This window comes from Pseudophryne corroboree, chromosome 5, assembly GCF_028390025.1.
Source record: "Pseudophryne corroboree isolate aPseCor3 chromosome 5, aPseCor3.hap2, whole genome shotgun sequence".
Taxonomy (NCBI): domain Eukaryota; kingdom Metazoa; phylum Chordata; class Amphibia; order Anura; family Myobatrachidae; genus Pseudophryne; species Pseudophryne corroboree.
In genome coordinates, this window is record NC_086448.1 from 580811393 (window position 1) to 580834637 (window position 23245).

The 23245-nt window shown below is 42.7% G+C and overlaps 1 protein-coding gene and 1 pseudogene across 1 annotated transcript in view; both read right to left on the bottom strand.

Moving 5' to 3' along the window:
* Positions 1-23245, bottom strand: part of ZNF407 (zinc finger protein 407) — a 1019576-nt gene that overhangs the window by 21933 nt on the left and 974398 nt on the right. The window lies entirely within an intron of this gene.
* Positions 20547-20665, bottom strand: LOC134930516 (5S ribosomal RNA; annotated as a pseudogene).

Consider the following 23245-nt stretch of genomic DNA (forward strand, 5'->3'; position numbering starts at 1 on the left):
ATGATAGAAACTTTCAAATATATCAAGGGTCTTAACAAAGTTCAGGAGGGAAACATTCTTCAAAGGAAGAGAAGTATTAGAACTCGAGGACATACACTGAGACTAGAGGGGGGGGAGGTTCAGGGGAAATTTAAGGAAAAATTACTTCACAGAAAGGGTAGTGGATAAGTGGAATAGTCTCCCATCAGAGGTGGTAGAGGCTAAGAATGTAGAGCAATTTAAACATGCTTGGGATAGGCATATGAATATCCTTACAAAGAATTAAGGTTCAAAAAGGGTTGAGATTACCTAAAGGATAAAAAAAAGGGGCAGACTAGATGGGCCAAGTGGTTCTTATCTGCTGTCAAATTCTATGTTTCTATGTTTCTTACCCCATCCACTCTCAACTACTTCAGTTGTACGGCAAGATGCTTACAAGGACTACAAGACCAATACGCCATGTGTGAGGGACATGTTTGTCCTCTTACACCCTTTTCCTGTTTTGTTAACATGCACATGAAATGTGATGATTTAAGTACACATAACTCTACTGTATAATAAGTATCACTTGAAATATGACAAAATGGTCTATTAATGTAGCAGTGAAAATCCCTTTATCAGCAATGACAGGGCTTTTCACTGCATACCATTCAGAGAAGAGGTTACCATGGAGAAATCTCTCCAGCGGTGCCCCTGACTAGTGTACATATCACTTTCTGTTTCGCATCTCACGATAGAGTAAAGAGCCTCCTCCCTGTCCTCTTTGGCTCCTTCTATTACACCAGCCAATCAGAGGTGCCCAGTCTCAAAGTGGCAGAGAAGAGAAAAATCTGCCCCCTGTGGACGGGACACTGAGCACTCCACTGAAGGAGAGAGGTTCCCGGGGTGTATATAGAAGTGACCCCAGCATCACTTCAGACTGCTGACTGCAAGCTGCCCCTACCCTTCCACAGCCGGCTCGTTCTGCTCCCCCCACTCTGTCCTGCTGGTCCATTGCGCTGTCCGGTTATTCATACTCCACAAGGCTTGCCAGGATCGCAGAGGGCCTCATTTTCATTTTGCTTTGCCGGAAGGGAGAGTATACCTGAATTACTACTTAAAACAACTATGTACAGTAGTGATGACTAGCAATCATCAGTTACTGCATTACATGAATAGACCACAAATTCTCTCTAACAAATTAATTCTCACCACTATTTTATAGACATAAGTGTACTTATTTGCCGATGTTGGACTCAACAAAGGTATTGAATGCTCAAATATTTTACAAAACAAATGAATGTACCTGAACTTTCTCTATGGCCACAGCATTGTACTCACTGTTATATGCCAGTGTGGCAATTGGCTTAACTAACTAGCAAATCTGTGCATCTGAAAGTGCAAGCCTATTCCATCCAGTGTTCTAGTGCCTGCAGAAACAGGTATCCCTTACTTGTATGTACAACTCCGAATCGCACGGAGTGTACATACATACATACATACATACATACATACATACATAGATAGTGTACATACACTTAACATTCCCATCAGAGTTTACAGCTCTATGCAACTTGATAATCACAGGCCAGAAATACTTACTTCACGCTGGTCTCCATTCGCACAAGATGCTGCATGCATGCACATACTTGCATCTTTGGATTTCATGTTTTGCAATTTAGATGCATACATAGTTAGTGTGAAAATGGAAGATGGATCGGACTCAGAATGAGGCCCAAAATGTATCCAGTATCTTTAATAACTGTATTGTAAATCAGTGTAAGCTATGTAGGTTCTAATGCTCCATTGTATGCCATAAAAAGGGACCCTATAAACGTAAACTATTGCAACAGTTTTTAACTCTTAACCCCCATCCTGTTCATTCTATAGTGCACAAGGGTAAAGAGCAGTGGTTCTCAAACTGTGTGCCAGGTGCCGCGGGACACTTGCAGGAGTGCCTCAGGTTGGTGGTCCAGGACCAATTCAAACTATTTATTGGAAAAGTAATGGCAAAACTAGTGCTGTAGCTTCCAATCATAAAATATGTGGACAAACAGAAGCAAATCATATCCGTCACCACATCATTTACCCTAAAGATGACATAAAAACACAATTTACTTAATTTCATATTTTTTTCTAAATTTCTCAATAAGAAACTTTTAGACTAGGGGTGCCGTGAAAATAATTCAGATTCTCTAGGGCGCCGTGATTCAAAAAAGTTTGGGAACCACTGGTATAGAGCATAGGTATATGCTAAACTGCGGCTGAATTAGTACTTCATTGGAGAAGCTACAGAAACTAGACAATGCCATAGTGACATGAAGAAAACTTAAACCCTGGTTTTTAGACCAGCGAATAAGAACTGTCCATATGAGTGATATGCAGGTTGCACACATGAAAAAACAAAAAAACATTCTAGAGGAGTGTACAAGGAAACATTGCAATGCCACAGTGACGGGGTGGCATAACCTCATTCTGGAAAGACAGATTTATGGTAATTGCCCTAAAACTGAAAGTTCTGTGTTTCTCTTGAGCTCTAAGTGACTGCGAAGCGACAGTTTTAATTCAGACAAACTACTAAAGAGGTGTTTCATTCCGAGGGATGCAAAGAACAGAGAGCTGGGTCCCTTCCAAGAAATCTGTCTCTTTTACAGAACTGTTATTTATCAACTATAGTCTTTAGTGAATATTTTAACCCTCCTCCCCCTCACCTACAAATGTCATGATTTTTAAACATGAAGTTCAAATTTGCATTTTCTTTCCATCTCTTCCTAAATATGGCTCAAGCATATTGTGCCAGGTTGAATGGAATTAAACTGCAGTTTAATATCTTCCCCTCTTTTCTCTTTAAAACCCTCCTTCATTTTTTGAGGGGGTTTATGTAGAAGGGGGAGAGGAGCGTGTACCTGGCAACGCTGTGTGTTGTTCTTTATTCACTGTCATTATTTTTCTTCCCCTAAGACAGAATTCACGGAATAAATACTTTATGCTTTTGTTAAGCGCACATTTAATTAAAATGTACAGAATTTGTGCAGTAAATGCGAATGAAACAAATAAAACAAGGGCCCCCCTCTCTCGAAGGCATACGTTGTGAATGAAAAATGTCATTACATGCTAAAAATTTTTGCAGTAAACAGGGTCTACAGAGAGAGGTTTCCCTTGTAATGACATCCATAAAATACATAAATGGCACTTTTAGTACCATCCTGAATATGGCATTTTCTGTGCTCTACACACAATCTAAATGGTTTGATCATAGAGCATAATACTCCATTGGGTTTATAGAACAATCAATGTTCCATAAAATGATGTATTTATCCAATAGTAGGCTCAGCAGCTAGTGGTGCATGACATTGTAGGGCATTGCCGTTGTACTATTCTGCAGCACACATGCTGCTTGTAAAACTTACCTAACACTACTTCACCAACTTCATCTCATCTGTGTCAAGCAATTTGTTGAAGCTTCAGTTTAGTTTAAAAAAAAAAAAAAAAAGTGACTTGTAATAAAAATGCATGGAATTTTCAGGAGAAGAAACTAGTGACAGAAGAAAGGTCACATTGTGTCTGCACTGAAGAGGTCAAGAGTCACTCGCTGTCCTAAAACAGAAAGTAGATTTCATGCATCGCATGGCAGATAAATATGACATTAAAGGGGCTTGATTTTAAAAGAAAAACTTAATCTCGGAGGAAAGTCTACTACTCTGTTAACCTTCCTGTCTCTAATCTGACTGGGAATGAGTGTTCTGGACAAGCGTTTTAAGGACCATAAATTAAATAGCTCTTTATTTCTGCTCTGGAAGGCGGCGATGCAGCATTATGTCCTTATAATATAGGAAGCGCGCTTCTAGCGTAAAACGATATACAGTCATGCATAGAAAAAATTCTGCTTTGTCAGTTATCACTTACTTGGTTGTATAATATCCCGCACAAGTGTGCACACAAAAAATAACTGTTTTCCATGATATACTGTACTGTACAGCAGTAACATTCACACAGAGAACCAGGCTTGCTGACTGCTGAAATCTGTATAGCCCCTATTTTAGCTAAGGACAGAACTCAATATTCTGAATTACTGATCAAAAGAAGTAACCTCTGGAAGGGTGTTATGGGGTGGCTAGCCCTTTGTGCCGCACAGTCCTGCAGGAAGCAAGCTCATTTCATTTCAGGAACTTCTAATTAAAACCGTTTTTCTAGCCAAAATAAATATAAAAATAAATCCGCAAAGCTATGCAATTTTGAATGCAAAATTGAGCCACATCACTTCTTCAGAAGTGACAGGTCCTCTTTCAAGTTCTCTAGGGTAGATGGGTCACTGTGTAAAACCTAGACAAACCGTGCTGAGATATATAAATAATGGCTGACAGCGCAACCTTTCCTTTTTGATTATTTCATATTTCTAACAGTGTGATCCGCCTACAAAAAATGTCATTTTAAACCAACTAGTTTAATTATTAAATACAAAAAAGTATGCAAATTGCAGGCCAAACATTGCCTAGGCCTACATACAGTACTGCACAGTATTAACATGATCAGGACCTGCAGCCTGCGGAGTGCAGGGATGGAACGTACATAAATTGCATCTCTTTTGGAAATATATTTAGTAGGATTACAGAATCTCTGCAAATTTATACAAACACCTGTTGAGTGATTTTTTTTTTTTAATGTGACAGTTTAGGGAAACTGATAAACTCTTAAAATGTTATTGTATCTACAAGATATCAGATAATTCAATTGGGAACATTATGGCGAATACATTTAAATGATGAGGACATTTGCAAAGCTTACACAGGAAAGCAATCAACAGACTCTTCTGGCTATAAATGGGGAAAAAAGACAAAAAAAAAAAAAAAAAAAAGACGACATCCAGATGACAAAAAATAAAGTAACTGCTATTCTATCAGGGGATCTATAACCGCTTATGTAGCAAAATAACTTTACCTAAAATACATGTTTATCAAACTAAACTAAGGCTTTGGTCAGATCTGAACCTTATGACACAATGTTACATAGCTCAACTGAATAACTTACAAAAGTGAATTCTCTGTTATGACCAAAAAAATCTTTCAATAATAAAAATAGCCAATCCCGGGGTGAGAATTGTCTCCATTGCACCCCGTTCTGTTGTTACTGTCAAATGCAAATAATGCTACTTAACAACAGCACAAAGGCACCATTAAAATCAAATTTACAGTAAACAGAACCTGCAGCTGGGGTAAAACACTAACTGTTAGTATTTTAATTATCAGCTAAGATTTCAGAGGTCTAACATCTGCTCAGAGCCAAATGACAGCAGATGCCTGTGTACACTTAAAGCAGTATGTGTTTATTCTATAAATATTAAAATGAAATCATATGCAGTGTGCTCGTCAGGAGCATTGTGCTATTAAGCTGGTCATGTCCGTCAAAGGGGCCAAATTTCTTTCTTGTGGCAAATTTCTACGGGGTCGACCTTTTCAAAAGGATGAAATCCAAAGACAGCATAAATATTTGAGCCTGTAAATTGAAAATGTTTTGAGCTCTCTAGCAGAGGTCACTTGCTGCCAAGACGCTGCTGGTAAATGCTAACAAAAACATCAGCACTGTAGCCAGTCCTATCTAACTTCAAGGACAAGACTACAGGGACTTTTCAGTGACTCTATGGGTATACATTTTATAATCCTTCAGAAAGAAATAAGCACTCATTGTCAAAGGATCAGTGCAAGTCAATTAGCCTTACAACATTTAAGCAGGCACAAATATGTACAAGTTACTCAATTTGATAAATGAAAACATGTTATGCTCCTGTCCATCCAGTATATTTATATACCCACATTTGGGTCTTCTTTCCTTTCCAAGGAAAGTATACAGTATGTACTAATCAATTCACCTCTTATTTAAACTGTGAAAAGACCCAAAACTGGATTTATTTTGAATCCCCACTTCCACAAGTGTGGAACTTAACACGTTCATGTCTGGACAGTTTTCAGCCCCTTGACCAGTTTTGTGTGTTGTGGGAAGATGTGTCAAACCTTGATGAGAGATAAAGTGGGGAGAGATAAAGTGCCAGCCAATCAGATCCTGACATTTTACAGGATGGGTCTTAAAAAGTTAGCTGATTGGTTGGCACTTTAGCTCTCTCAAAGGCTTGACACATCTCCCCTGTGAGAAGGTTACCATTTCACCAGGAATAGGTTTTTAATTTCTTACTATACACAAGTCAATTTTCCATATAATTGTTTCTGGAGAGATAGATCTTTGCTTTGGAATATAAAGGATATGGGTTATTGTGTGTAGTTTACATGGGAAAATAATGAAAGAAAAAAAAGAGGAAACCCTTTCCAGTACTTTTTCCATAGTGCAACCCCAACATTTAATCACCTAGGTTGCCCAGCATGGCAGTAGCAAACGGCAGCACATGATACAAGGTCTGACATACTTATTGGGCTTAGGAACAATTTGGAAATGTAAAAAGTATTCCATAATGGGTATTAATGTGCACCATTTCTTAGGCAGAAAGAAATGGGAGGGACAGGCTTATGGGCTGTGAAGACACAGCACGGAGGCTGCAGTTCTGGAGGTGACTTGTAATATTCATTGAACAGGTGATTCTGAGTCACATACAAAATGGTCTCAAGAACAGACTGTCACAGCAGCCAGAGTTACTACTGTAAAATAACATAACCCACTGGTTTTCCATCTGCAGCCATCATAGTCATCATAAGCACTTACACCTACCCCACGCTTGGGGCAAAAGATCAGTCAGAAACAGTTCCTGAGCCTACGTCACAGTGCATATGCATGGTGTAGCCCACAGACAAAGTAGAACCATCTGCACTCAGAGACTATGCCACAGTGCATATGCATGGTGCGGCCAATAGGCAATAGAGAACCGACCACGCAGAGACTATATCACAGTACATATAATCATAGTGTGGCCCACAGACAAGGGAGAACCGGCTGTGCCCAGAGCCTATATCACAGTACATATGCATGGCATGGACCACAGAAAAGGGGGGACCGTCCGCGCATAGAGTCTACGTCACAGTGTATATGTATGTTTTGGCCCACAGACAAAGAAGAACCGACCATGCACAGAGGCTACATCAGTGCATATGCATGGAGCAGCCCACAGACAAGGGAGTACCTACTGTGCACAGAGCTTACGTCACAGTGCATATGCATGGTGCTGACCACAGACGAGAGAACTGGCCGGGCACAGAGCCTACATCACAGTGTGTATGTGCATGGTGTGGACCACAGACAAGAGAGAACAAGCCCTGCACAAATCCTGAACGTCACAGTGCATATGCATTGTGTGTCCCACAGACAAGGGAGAACCGGCCATGCACAGATCCTACGTCATAGTGCATGTGCATAGTGTGGCCCACAGACAAGAGAATCAGCTGTGTGGTGTGCCAACCCTGGACTCAAGGACTTGTGTTCACCACACACCCTGCGCACTCATTATAGATACGCCAATGAATCCATACTAACCAGCTCCCAAAATATTGGGCAATCTACTAGACTTCCAAAACAGACTGGCAATCTATTTGAATGAGAGACCTAGCAGAACCAGACACGTTATGGGCAAAGCCATTACAGAGGAAACACTGGGGGATAAGTATGTAATGACTACATCTGTGTACTGGAGAGCAGAGACCATTTTCTTGTAGCACACCCTCTCCAGGAAGAGACTAGAGAGACTAAATCTCTGGTAGTTACCTTTGTAAACAGCTCAGTCCATTTAACATTAATCTCCTATATACACTCAAATTTTATCTGAAGCCTTGGAACTCATGTATACCCAGTCCTGCAAGTAGGGTGGTATACTGAAGAATGACATACCGCCATTTTTTCACCACAGCCCTGGACACTGAGTGCCCAAGCTACTAAGAGCCCATCCCACCACCTGCTTAAATAACGGCGCTAGTGTCTGTCGGGCGGCGCCCGCCTCCCTCTCCTCAGGTCCTGGCGGTTTCTTGGATTTTTTGGGGGGCCCAGTGTGGATGACTTCATAATGTCTCATCTGCTTCCAGAGGAAATTCAAACTTCTTGAAGTCAAAATTTGAGAAACCACCAAAAAAGATTTTCTACTTCTCCAATGGGTCAGTCTCACAATTTAAGAACAAGAAAAACTTTGCCAACTTATGCTCTCATAAAGATGATTTCGGTAAAGAAGCAGAATGGCATTTTTCAGTGACTGCTCCTGGCAATGGGCCTTGCGATGGTGTAGGTGGCACAGTGAAGAGGTTAACATCCAGAGCAAGCCTGCAACGTCCATATAATCAGGTTTTTACAAAGGCAATGGACATGCATTGTAAATGCAGTGGACAGAGGGGGTAATTCAGAGTTGATCGCAGCAGCAAATTTGTTAGCAGTTGGGCAAAACCATGTGCACTGCAGGTGGGGCAGACATAACATTTGCAGAGAGAGTTAGATTTGGGTGGGTTATTTTGTTCTGTGCAGGGTAAATACTGTCTGCTTTATTTTTACACTGCAATTCAGATTTCAGTTTGAACACACCCCACCCAAATCTAACTCTCTCTGCACATGTTATATCTGCCCCCCCTGCACTACACATGGTTTTGCCCAACTGCTAACACATTTACTGCTGCGATCAACTCTGAATTAGGCCCAGAGACAGGTGTTTCAGAAAGAGCGACAGAAAGGGCCATGGAGAGAAGGCTGAGCTGGAGAGAGAACAGGGGGCAGAGCTAGAAGGGGAACTGGAAAGATATAAAGGGCTATACTGGAGAGATAAAAGGAGAGCCAAAAGGGGAGCTAGAGAGATGCAGGGAGCTGAGCTGGGGAGACAGATTGGGATCTGGAGTGAAACAGGGAGCCAAGCTGGTGAGATGCAGGAAGATGGTGTCGGATAGATGCAGAAGGATGGAGGTGGGGAGTCGCAGGAGGAAAGTGCTGGATAGAAGCATGGGGTATGATGCTGGACAGAGGTATAAGGGATGGCACAGGAGAATGGGCATGAGTTGGAGAGATGCAGGGAGATGAACAAGATAGACACAGGGGCTGAGCTGAAAAAATGAAGGAGGCTGAGATGAAGAGACTATGGGTGATGAGGCTGAGATGGAGAGACTCAGGGTTATGGTGCTGGAAGGATACAGGAGGATGGTGCTGAAGACAATCAGTGGTGGTGGTGCTACATAGACACATATGAGATAACGCTTGGGAGATGCAAAGGGACTGCATTGTAAAGACATAGGAGGATAGAGTCTCTCCAGGATGTTTGATTGGGAAGATCACATTTTGCCCTGCCATAAAACTGCTATTACTACTATACTATTATTATCTGGTTGAACATCTGTTGTATTTCTACGCAAATAGGTGGCTTCCCTACCATATGGTCTCCTATATGCATACTGAATACTGGCTCAAGATACTGTCTGCCGTGTAAGGCCCAATTTTTTCAGTGGTCATACTTCACACAAAAATCCCCCCAAAAATAACTTAGGGGAGGCAGAGAAACAATTAAGAGTGACACTGATGGTATAGAACACATTTTTCTTTTTTTTCTCTTTTTAAGCGACATTGTAGTCTCAGCTAGTGGCAGGAGTGTTAAAAAGGCATCTAAAATGTATTTCACACTGTCACAGGGGGTAATTCAGGGTGCGTTTTCTGAATCCCTGCGATCAGGTAGTCGCCGCCTACAGGGGAGGGGGAATTCGCTGTGCAGGTGTGCCATTGCATGTGCAGGATACCTGCACAAACAGCAGTTTGTGCAGTCTCCGCACAGCCCAGGACTTACTCATCTGCTGCGATGATCGGGGCCGGAGCTGACGTTACAAATCCTCCCACAAAACGCCAGGTCCCTCCTGACTTTTTACGGACACTCCCTAGACATGGTCAGTTGCCACCAACAAACGCTCTCTTCCTGTCATTCTTCTTGCGATTGCTGGTGCGATCGTATTTTTTGTACCATCACGTCCTTGCCCGGCGCTCCCATCGCGCCCGTGCATTGCGGTGCATACACATGTGCAGTTCAGACCTGATCGCTCACTGTGCAAAAATGCACAGCAGCGATCAGGTCTGAATTAGCCCCATAGTCCCTAAAGCTTCTAGGGGCCAGGCATGACCGATGGCCATTCTAATTTCCATACTCTCATTTCTAAATTCCCACCTCGACCACTGTGAATACCCAAGTAGAATATTTCTCCCAGACTGAACCTGTACTCAAAAATTGCATATATGGTATTGCCCCATGCACAGATCTTGGTTTTTTCAAGAACAACAAAGGACCCCTGCTGCCACTCCCTAAATACTTACATTCTTTTTAATATAACATCTTACATAAAAATAGGTCTCCTTTCTCCAAACAGGCATGCAGATTGGGTTTGTATAGAAATTCATATAAATATTTGGAGGCATGAAAGACATTACAGAAGTACCTTACTATAGCACACAACATAAAATAATAAACGAAAAAATGCTACATCACAATCTCTGCAAAGTATAAAATAAAGTCCCCGGTAGGCGTCTGCCTGTTCATTCGGCTAATCTGAAGAACCACTGGACAGATTCTGATGTGGTTTGTACAATCTTATAGAGCTTTTGTCGAGGAAGGTTTAGGTGTGTAGGGCCCCATACACTACAACATGTCTGAGGCTGAAATTGGATGCAATTTCCCTTGAACTCACCCGGGAGCTTCCCGGGAGTGATCCCATGCGAGTTTGTACTTTTGTGCTATTTTTGCATAAGATATATTTCATGAGATTTATTAAGCTGCAATAAATAGCATGACATATATCCTATGGCATACAAATGCTCCATAAAGATATATTTTACGGGCTGGATTAGAGAGCTAGGGGGGCTGGCCCAAACAGGGCAGACTGCTGCTTTGTGATTAGTGAGGCTCGTTTATACTACGGATGGACATCGGAAGCCCACCATCAAATGATGGCTGGACTTCCGCCATTGAATCTATTGATGTGATGGTAACTGATCATTGCATCAAAAGTATTCAATTTAAAAAAAAATCATATGATTTGCGCATGCTTGAAAAAGCCCTGTTTGCACATGCGCAAATCTATGCAGCGCGAGCGCATGGAAAGACTCTGAATCGTGGCCAGCCAGGGATGGGACTGGTGGCTGGACCATCGCAACACCATCAAATGATTACCATTCGATGGCGACAAACATCGGAACTATACCACTGAATGGTAAAACCACTACCTGAAATTCGGGACCCTCATCTCCCCCCAGGCTTTGGGTTGGATCATCCCACCTGGGGCCACAGAAACAAATGGTACAGCATTGGGGTACAGTGGCGGGTAAAACACATGGCCATTAGGGGGTTAAAAACACTCTGGGGCCACAGGAACAAATGGTACAGCATTGGGGTACAGTGGCGGGTAAAACACATGGCCATTAGGGGGATAAAAACACTCTGGGGCCACAGAAACTGTCACTTGGGGCCATAGTGTGATTATACATTGGTGGTCAGTGTGCTTATTATGTACATTGGTGGCCAGTGTATATTGGTGGACAGTGTGTTTATTATATACATTGGTGGACAGTGTGATAAATACATTGGTGGACAGTGTTGATTGATTAAATACATACTTGGGGGTGCCATACGGGTGTCGTACGGTATGCCGGCGCTCGGGCTCCCGGCGACCAGCATACCGGCGCCGGGAGCCCGACCGCCGGCATACCGACAGCGTGGCGAGTGCAAAGGAGCCCCTTGCGGGCTCGCTGCGCTCGCCACGCTGCGGGCACGGTGGCGCGCTACGCGCGCCACACTATTTTATTCTCCCTCCAGGGGAGTCGTGGACCCCCACGAGGGAGAATAGTTGTCGGTATGCAGAGTGTCGGGATTCCGGCGCCGGTATACTGTGCGCCGGGATCCCGACATTCGGCATACAGAAGACCACCCGTGCCATACAATCCGATATATAGAGGATTCTCCAGCGCTGTGTCTTGCCTGCTGCTGATGATGATGATGGGAGTGTCCTGGAGAATGTCAGTCAAACTTTGCTGAGACACATTGCATGCGATATATCGCATGCACAAAAAAGGACACCCTTTTCCATCCAATTCCGATTTATCATGAGTGCAGCACTTTCGATCTAGGGGATCCTATCCAACAGACACGAGGCCCGCATAAGATCGGATCGGATCTAAAACACATACGATTTGCCACTTTTCATATGATATATCGGACAGATATATCTGAATTGTATGAAATCATGTAAAATCGTACTAGTGTATTGGGCCCTTATGAAACATTAATCTATGACAAAAGCCAAGCAATGTAGCAAGTCGGGTTATTCCACATCAAATCAACACAGGGATTCAAACTGGCCACTTCAGATTATAATGAAATTTGGTATACTACGGTAATTGATGCCTTGTTTGCGAAGATAACTTCAAAATTTCAGGCTATGTACACTGGTTTTGAAGTTATATGCCTTTAAAGCTACATTTTTTTAAATCAATATTTATTAACATGTTTTTTTAAAATGCATTTGCATCTCATCTAACTAAGCTAGAGTTTTGGGCAAAATCTAATTTTAAACCTCTCTTTATGGGATTTCATATGATATACAACACAGTGGTATGTTTGAACAAAAATTTTTAAATCAAAATTTAGATTTTCTCAAAAAAGACAAGATTTAAAAAGAAAAATGCTTGGGATCATGTGCTACAAAAGGTTTCAGTTTGGAAACATCTAGGCCTGTTCACTACTTTTATTTATCTCCTTAAACAATCCATTTGATTTATATTATGTAAATCTAAATCTCACTGCACGTTACGTCTGCCCCACCTGCAGTGCAACATGGTTTTGCCCAGTTACTTGCTTTATTACTTTACTTAAAACATGGATCAGGCCCACCGTATGTTAATACGAACAACAACATAACAAGGTTAATACATGAATCATATTTTTAAAAAAAAACTAAAAGTGTCAGAATTTGCAGTTACTCTTAATTTTGCTAAGAACTACTCATTTGTCATGCAGGATGAGGCCCAGAGCTAACATTGGACCAGCGCTCAAGCTACAACTCTCCCATTTGTGTTGTATGACAAGGGAGAAACAAAACTGAGCATCTTAGCTACAGTATGTTGCAGTAGCGGATTTTACCTATGGGCTGCAAAGACTGCAGCCTCCCCCAGGTAAAATCCACCACCCCCGCGCAGTGTCAGTAAAGCAATATGCAGTCAGTGACCGAGCAGCGATCAGCAGAGAGCTGGCTTCCTGCCTTTCGCACAGTACAATCCAGATTCTATTATACATGCACAGTCACACGATGACGTCTGCATATGCGTCGGTCCCAGCACCTGCCAGATCCATTGCGCAGGTGCCGGGCCCGCAGGCTGGCTGTCTCCTCTCCAGGCATGGGGTTAGCGGAAGCCCACCTACTACAAATAGGTGAGAGTTGCCGCTGGTATGTTGTTATTTCAGACTGTCTGGAACACAACAAAGTGTCAGTTTACTGCTTCCAGAGGAAATTCAAACTTCTTGAAGTCAAAATTTGAGAAACCACCAAAAAAGATTTTCTACAGTACTTCCCCAATGGGTGAGTCTCACAATTTAAGAACAGGAAAAAACTTAGCCAACTTATGCTCTCATAAAGATGATTTTGGTAAAGAAGCAGCGTGGCATTTTTCAGCAACTGCTCCTGGCAAAGGGCCTTGCGATGGTGTAGGTGGCACAGTGAAGAGGTTAACATCCCGAGCAAGCATGCAACGTCCTTTCCATATAATCAGGTTTTTACACCACAACTTTTTGACTATGCAGAGGAAAACATTACAGGAATGCATTTTACTTTCTCAAATACAAAAAGAACATATTGAGATATGGACTAATATTTCTGGACTGATCGCTTCAAAAACACAGTAACAATTCTAAAGACCCAGAAATTCATCATACCTGCAGCATCCACAACAAAAATCTCTGCGAAGATGTTTTAATTCTCACAAAATTCATTGGTGACTCCATCCCAAGAAAAATTCCTACTTGCAAACAACAGAGGGTATGTAACTGCTGTCTATGACAACAAATGGTGTACGTATCAGCCGAAGATTTGGGTTTTTTACACCCCTGGCAGCATTTATTATACCAAATTTAATTGAAAATTGTAAAGAAGATTTTTTTTTATTAAATTGTGTTGATTTGATGTGGAATGACCCAGTCATAGAAACAGCGGTCATCCAATAGAAACAGAAGTCAAATGGTGGAGGCCAAGCCGGCAGAGGACAGGGGAGTGGACGATGCAGGTGCATGCAGTATACACGGTGCTCGCCCACAGTAAATGCGTCTGTTGTTACGTCACTACGTCTCTGCTTGTGGAGCTCTTTAATTAAAATTGAAATATTGTATTAACATTATGACCAGACTGAAAGCGAATATAGGGGGTCATTCCGAGTTGATCGCACGCAAGCTGTTTTTAGCAGCAGTGCAAATGCATAGTCGCCACCCACGGGGGAGTGTATTTTCGCTTTGCAAGTGTGCGATGGCATGTGCAGCCGAGCGGGACAAAAACATTTTGTGCACTTTCAGAGTAAGTCTGAACTTACTCAGCCCTTGCTAAAACTTCAGCCTGTCCGGTCCCGGAACTGACGTCACACACCTGCCCTCCAAACGCCCGGATATGCCTGCGTTTTCCCTACCACTCCCAGAAAACGGTCAGTTGCCACCCATAAACGCCCTCTTTCTGTCAATCTCCTTGCGGTCGGCTGTGCGAATGGATTCTTCGTTAAATCCATAGCTCAGCAACGATCCGCATTGTACCCGTACGAAGCGCGTGCGCATTGCGGTGCATACGCATGCACAGTAGAGACCTGATGACAGCGCACCAAAAATCATCAGCGTGCGATCAACTCGGAATAACCCCCATAGTTCGTAGCACATCGTATGCTAAAATATTTTTTTTATCACGTAATAATGAAACTGACCAAGAAAGAGAATCTTAAGTCAAATGACAGAGAAAGAATGGCTTTACAAATATTGTAACCGTGCGAAGCTGGGCGGATCACTAGTGTATATATATATATATATATATATATATATATATATAAGAGCTTTACTGGTAATCACACTTTTAGGTTTAATAATACAGTTCTTCATATTTTCTTTTTATTACTGTCCTCCAGGTGGGGGAAGTTCATCTGGAAGGTGTATTATTGTACCCCCATCCATTTTGGTGTCCCAATCTGCAGCATTATGCCGGTGGAAGGGGCATGAGGTCACAGTTCACAATACACTACATCATCACAGTCCCAACCACTTCACTAGAGAAGTGGGCAAAATAGCTGAGATTTTCCTACTCTCCATAGAGGCCGGCAGAAACCTCAGCTCTGGGAGTTTCTATGAAATTTCAGTAGAGTAGGTAAGAATTCAGGACATTTTGTGCTGCATCCATACACCCATAGGCGTTTCTACAGTAGGTCCAGATGGTGTGGATGCGGTGGGGCCTAGGCCCTCACCCTGCACCACACTGAGTCAATAATACTGTGCGGGCAGGAACTTGCATCCTGATCCCTGTGGACGGCTTCATCTTTTCTAGCAGTGTGCTCTGGCCTCCTCCCAGCAATACATCAGTGAGGAGAGTCAGAACAGGCCAGGACAGAAGATGGGACAGTACCTGTCACCAACACACTGCTAAAAAAAAAACATCAAGCTGCCCACGGGGATAAGGAGGTGAGTAGCGCACACCAGTGGGGGACCATTACATTTTTGCTGTGGGCGCCCACAGGTCTAGTTATGCCCCTGCATACACAATGCAATTCATTAAAAAACTATGGTTCCAAGTTTTACAGTGTTTACCCATTTCCAGTACCCTAGCTGGTATACCATTATTTTATAGTTGTGTTCTTTCAGTACAATTTGGACTAGCTGCACGCTGCTTTTCTAACATGTACTGTAAGAGAATGAACATCAACATTAAAAATAATAAAAAAGACACATGCTACTACAACATAATAATATCTATTTCTGACATTATGGGGTATATGCAATTGCGGTCGAATTCCCGAAATTGTCGAATTTCGGGTCATTTTCGACCAAAAAAAAAATTCGCCTATGCAATTCAGTGCTTTCCGACCAAAAAACGGACTTTCAAAATTCGACTTTTTGAAATTCGAATTTTTGCAAATTCGACTTTTCTGCAATGATATAAGTGCTGCAATTCGACCAAAGCATATTCAATTCAAGTTTGGAAATTCGACAGCAGTGCTTTTAGACAGCAAATTTGTCATTTTCAATCCGCCACATTTTGGAGGGTGAAAACAAATAAAAAAATTTTAAACATGGTTTTTTTTGTGTTTTTTTTTTTGGGAATAGCAGATCTATTTATATTAGAAGCGATTAGGTACTTTTTTTTTTTTTTTTTGGAGGCACAAATATTATTTATAATTTTTTTAAAATATTATTATTATTTTTTTTATTTTTTTTATTGCTGGAACGGTACAATCCGAAAAAAAAATTGCGTGGGGTCCCCCCTCCAAAGCATAACCAGCCTCGGGCTCTTCGAGCTGGTGCTGGTTCTAAAAATGCGGGGGAAAAATTGACAGGGGATCCCCCGTATTTTTAAAACCAGCACCGGGCTCTGCGCCTGGTGCTGGTGCCAAAAATACGGGGGACAAAAAGAGTAGGGGTCCCCCGTATTTTTAACACCAGCATCGGGCTCCACTAGCTGGACAGATAATGCCACAGCCGGGGGTCACTTTTATGCCGTGCCCTGCGGCCGTGGCATTAAATATCCAACTAGTCACCCCTGGCCGGGGTACCCTGGGGGAGTGGGGACCCCTTCAATCAAGGGGTTCCCCCCCCCCAGCCACCCAAGGGCCAGGGGTGAAGCCCGAGGCTGTCCCCCCCATCCAATGGGCTGCGGATGGGAGGGCTGATAGCCTTTTGTGATAATTAAAAGATATTGTTTTTTCCAGTAGTACTACAAGTCCCAGCAAGCCTCCCCCGCAAGCTGGTACTTGGAGAACCACAAGTACCAGCATGCGGGAGAAAAACGGGCCCGCTGGTACCTGTAGTACTACTGGAAAAAAATACCCAAATAAAAACAGGACACACACACCGTGAAAGTAAAACTTTATTTCTTACGTCGACACACACATACTTACCTATGTTCACACGCCGACATCGGTCCTCTTCTCCATGTAGAATCCAGGGGTACCTGAAAAAAAAGATCAATATACTCACCTCAGCCATGGTCCAGAGATACATCCACGTACTTGTAGAAAATAACAAACCGCAAATACCCGACCAAACGGACTGAAAGGGGTCCCATGCTGACACATGGGACCCCTATCCCCGAATGCAGAGAGACCTGTCAGTGACAGCTGTCACAGAAAGGTCTCTATAGCCAATCAGGAAGCGCAACTTCGTTGCGCTCATCTGATTGGCTCTGTGCGTCTGAGCAGACAGCGCATCGCACAGCCCAGTCCATTATATTCAATGGTGGGAACTTAGCGGCTAGCGGTGAGGTCACCCGCCAGTCAGCGGCTGACCGGCGGGTGACCCCCCCGCTAGCCGCTAAGTTCCCACCATTGAAAGTAATGGAGCGGCTTTGCGATGCGCTGTCACATCACAGACAGCGCACAGCCAATCAGATGAGCGCCACGGAAGTAGCGCTTCCTGATTGGCTGAAGGGACTTCAGTGACAGGAGTCACGTGATGTCCCGGCATTCGGGAGAAAGGGGTCTGATGTGAAAGCATTGGACCCCTTTCTAGTCCGGTATGGATCGGTGTTCGTTTTTTTGTTTTGCCAAGTACGTGGATTATCTCTGGACCTGGATGTACCTCTGGACGCTGGAAGGTGAGTATAATTTTTTCACAGGTACCTCGGATCGTCGGAGACCGTGGCAGTCGGCGTGTCAACATAGGTAAGTATGTGTGTGTCGGCGTATGAAATAAAGTTTTACTTTCACGGTGTGTGTGTCCTGTTTTTATTTGGGTATTTTTTTTCCAGTAGTACTACAGGTACCAGCGGGCCCGTTTTTCTCCCGCATGCTGGTACTTGTGGTTCTCCAAGTACCAGCTTGCGGGGGAGGCTTGCTGGGACTTGTAGTACTAATGGAAAAAACAATATCTTTTTATTATCACAAAAGGCTATCAGCCCCCCCATCCGCAGCCCATTGGATGGGGGGGGACAGCCTCGGGCTTCACCCCTGGCCCTTGGGTGGCTGGGGGGGGGGGGGGGGGACCCCTTGATTGTAGGGGTCCCCACTCCCCCAGGGTACCCCGGCCAGGGGTGACTAGTTGGGTAGTTAATGCCACGGCCGCAGGGCACGGCATAAAAGTGACCCCCGGCTGTGGCATTATCTGTCCAGCTAGTGGAGCCCGATGCTGGTGTTAAAAATACGGGGGACCCCTACTCTTTTTGTCCCCCGTATTTTTGGCACCAGCACCAGGCGCAGAGCCCGGTGCTGGTTTTAAAAATACGGGGGATCCCTGCCCAATTTTTCCCCTGCATTTTTAGAACCAGGATCAGCTCGAAGAGCCCGAGGCTGGTTATGCTTTGGAGGGGGGACCCCACGCCATTTTTTTTTCCGGGTTTTTCCCGTTTTTCCCCGTTTTTTAAAATCGCGGCAAAATCCGCCAAATCGGCCGATTTTCGCCCGCGATTCTGGCGAATCCGTTTTTCATTGAATATGGTGAATTCCGGAAGCCACCTTCCGGAATTCACCTGGCGAATTTAGTCGAATTAAAAAACGGCGAAAAATTGCCGCGATTCGCCGTGAATTGCATATACCCCTATACATGATTGTACATGTAGTGGATAACCGCTAAGTCTGAGGCTGCCTATGTGAATGGTTAGATGTTTGCCCATACTTTGACCTACAATGTAAAGTTAACCATACCTCTTGCTTACTCTTCGCTGATATTTAGATCTGTGTGAATAAACAATTTCAGAGTGTCAGAGTTCTAGCTTTAGTGTTAACACACCCCTTTTTTCCTAAAGATCAGCTTGGCCTTATTACCACCCGGATTAGTGTCCTTTAGAAACACTGTGTGTAGACTGTCATCCTCCTGGCTGATGAGAAGAGATTGGGGATTTATTCATAAATGTGGACTAACAGTATTGGCATAACCTAAGGTATAAGTAATGGGTCATGCCCTTTCTTAATAACGGGGTAAGAAAAATGAAGCAATATGTACAAATCTATAATGAGGAGTTCAGGTAGGGGCAGATTAAGGTATTTGCGGCTCTAAAGCAACTAACTTATAGGAGATCCTAACAAAATATATATATATATATATATGTGGACAGGGAATGAGGTACTGGAGGCGACCACTGGTGCCAAATAGTATTATAAAAATTAAGCAGTTTTTTAAAAAAGGAACAACATTTATTTATGAAGCACTAAAACAAACCCAGGTCTTAAAACGGTGGGAATCAATATAGGAAAAATACACACATAAAAAACGCATATAATGCTCATAAAAAACTTCAATAGAAAAGGAACATAGAAAGTAGGACATAAAATCTATAGGAATAAAAACAATCAAATTTTAAAGAAAAGAGGAGTAAAAATCTTAACTTAGTGTTTGAGGTTAGATCAAGGTAGCACCCAACGCGTTTCGTCCTGTGTGGACTTCATCAAGGGGTGATTTGAGACTGGAGACAGCACTACTATATATACTCATCCTGTACAGGAAATGGTGCTTACATCACTTCCTGTGGTTAATTACTTAGATTATTCAAAAAACGGCCACAAAGCATTCTAGGGCATCAACAAATAACTTATACATATCTGGGCATCATATATTAAAAGATAATGTTTAAGAAATATAATAAAAGCATATGTAAAGGCATGAAGCGTATCGTATAGCCGCGACTTCCGGTCCGGGCATTGTATGACCTCACATCCGCCCCACATCCGGTATCTGTTTCTGTAGAGTGCGCATGCGCGCGCTCCTCGTAGCGGGACGTGTCTGTTCTAGTAATGGTAGTCTTGGTTACGGTGGAGTTCTGCAGAGTGCGCCTGCGCGTGCTCCGTACAGCGGGACACGTCCGTTCTCGTAGTAGGGATCTTTATTGCGGCGGACCCATTACTTTCATATGTGAAGCAGGAAACATGATCCTCCGTCTGTTAGTTCCTGCTATTATAGTTCCTATGTGTTCTAAATTCACCGCGGCCAAGTTATTGGAGTCAGGATTAAATGCCTGAGACAATTCCCCGAGTAAAGTTTATTCTTTGATTTTAGTCCTCGGCTCTCGGATTATCGCAGCTCCATATTCAAGCATGGATACATGAAAAATAATAATAGAAGGTATAATCAGCAGATATGACACAATAGTTAGAAAAGGGAGGCAAATACATATAAGATGGATAAATTAATATAGGGGCACCACATATTTACTAATTGAATTCCTAAATATATAACACTTAGCTGGATGCCCAGCACTTATAGTATGTGGGCATACTAGGATCTTAAAATAGAAAAGGAGCCACAAAACAGAGGCTTCATTGAATAGTGCACCGGACGATTTTTTTGGAGGTGAGAGAGCCCCAATATACAAACGTGTGGAAACAGAAAAAAACCATATAGGCAATTGAAACCAGGCGGAATCTGACATACCAATATGTATACATAACATGTAGAGCATCATTCCAAACTCGTTCCAACACCTGTAAATTTACAACACCCGATGTTCTAAGGAGGTCTCCCATCCTTATACTGGCCGGGCCCAGCCTTGCTTAGCTTCCAAGATCAGACGGTGTCGGGCGTGCCCAGGGTGGTATGATTGTAATAGTGATGTGGAAACCTTAGACATGAGCTCACAAAATTGCCGTATATACAAAGGGGGGTACATTCAGTATCCCACTCTGGATCAATTAGTATAGAACCAGAGTTATAGATCATGTTTATAGATACCAGATAGTGCTAAAAGACAAAAAAAGGACGTAACAATCCTTCCCGGTGGAGAAGGGGAATTTGAGGATAAGAGGTTGGAATACAGGGTGAAGGACTTAACCCTTTTTAGGGCACGTCAATGAAACCCCTGATCTCCCCTGGAGGTCTCCCCGCCAGGTACTGGTCAGGTCCAAAGGCACTGCTTAGCTTCCAAAGTCGGCCGGGGTTGGGCATGTCCAGTGTGATGTTACTGTGACATTGCTCAGGAGACAGGGATAGAAAATGAAAGTAGAAAGATGAGGGAGACTAGTATGTAGAAAACTGCTTACATTACAAGAAGGGTGCAATTTCATATCCGTCATTGAATCCATTTGGGTGCAGGGTGTTCAGTTCGTAGATCCAGAACATCTCCCTCCTGGAAAGGAGGTTCGAGAGATCACCGCCTCTTTCTCCCAGGGATACCATTTCAATGCCTTTATAAGTTAGTTTCCACACGTTTGTATATTGGGGCTCTCTCACCCCCCAAAAAATCGTCCGGTGCACTATTCAATGAAGCCTCTGTTTTGTGGCTCCTTTTCTCTTTTAAGATCCTAGTATGCCCACATACTATAAGTGCTGGGCATCCAGCTAAGTGTTATATATTTAGGAATTCAATTAGTAAATATGTGGTGCCCCTATATTAATTTATCCATCTTATATGTATTTGCCTCCCTTTTCTAACTATTGTGTCATATCTGCTGATTATACCTTCTATTATTATTTTTCATGTATCCATGCTTGAATATGGAGCTGCGATAATCCGAGAGCCGAGGACTAAAATCAAAGAATAAACTTTACTCGGGGAATTGTCTCAGGCATTTAATCCTGACTCCAATAACTTGGCCGCGGTGAATTTAGGACACATAGGAACTATAATAGCAGGAACTAACAGACGGAGGATCATGTTTCCTGCTTCACATATGAAAGTAATGGGTCCGCCGCAATAAAGATCCCTACTACGAGAACGGACGTGTCCCGCTGTACGGAGCACGCGCAGGCGCACTCTGCAGAACTCCACCGTAACCAAGACTACCATTACTAGAACAGACACGTCCCGCTACGAGGAGCGCGCGCATGCGCACTCTACAGAAACAGATACCGGATGTGGGGCGGATGTGAGGTCATACAATGCCCGGACCGGAAGTCGCGGCTATACGATACGCTTCATGCCTTTACATATGCTTTTATTATATTTCTTAAACATTATCTTTTAATATATGATGCCCAGATATGTATAAGTTATTTGTTGATGCCCTAGAATGCTTTGTGGCCGTTTTTTGAATAATCTAAGTAATTAACCACAGGAAGTGATGTAAGCACCATTTCCTGTACAGGATGAGTATATATAGTAGTGCTGTCTCCAGTCTCAAATCACCCCTTGATGAAGTCCACACAGGACGAAACGCGTTGGGTGCTACCTTGATCTAACCTCAAACACTAAGTTAAGATTTTTACTCCTCTTTTCTTTAAAATTTGATTGTTTTTATTCCTATAGATTTTATGTCCTACTTTCTATGTTCCTTTTCTATTGAAGTTTTTTATGAGCATTATATGCGTTTTTTATGTGTGTATTTTTCCTATATTGATTCCCACCGTTTTAAGACCTGGGTTTGTTTTAGTGCTTCATAAATAAATGTTGTTCCTTTTTTTAAAAACTGCTTAATTTTTATAATACTATTTGGCACCAGTGGTCGCCTCCAGTACCTCATTCCCTGTCCACACATTTTATCTTAAGGCATTCATACCAGTGCCTTATCATACCTGAGGTAAATAGGCTGACGCCCTAACAAATCATAGGGAGTGCCTACCAAGCAGTTCTCTCCTTTTTTACTTCTCTTTTTTATTTTCATTTTTTGTATTTATTTCTTAGTCTTTTTTTAATTTCTTTTAATTTTTTGGTCCTGATACTAGTGTTATTATTAGAGATACTGCATCTGTGGCGCTGACGGCTTCTTTGGTACACATATATATATATATATCTCGATGATGTTGGCAATGATGAATCCTGAACTAGCCTTCTTGTAATCTTGCAGTCCTCATACAATACACAAAGCATCTCAGTGACCACAATACAGTACACAGAGCATCACAGTGACCATCAAAAAGCAAACACAGCATCACAGTGACCACCATACAGTATTCAGAGCATTCCAGGAACTTTGATATAGTACACAGAGCATCCCAGTGATCCCCATACAATATGCAGAATTATCCCAATGACCACAATATAGAAAACGGTCATTCAGTACACACAGCATTCCAGTGACTAAATTCTACATGTAAATGTTCCAAAATGGCCAAGTTCTCCAGGATTTACAAAGAAGGCCAGCTTACATGCTAGACATCTTCAGTGAGACCCTAGAGTTAGTAGTATGGGGAGCACAGACACAGGATATAATAGCATATCAGTGGTGACTGGGGGAGCTCCTCTGAGGCAGA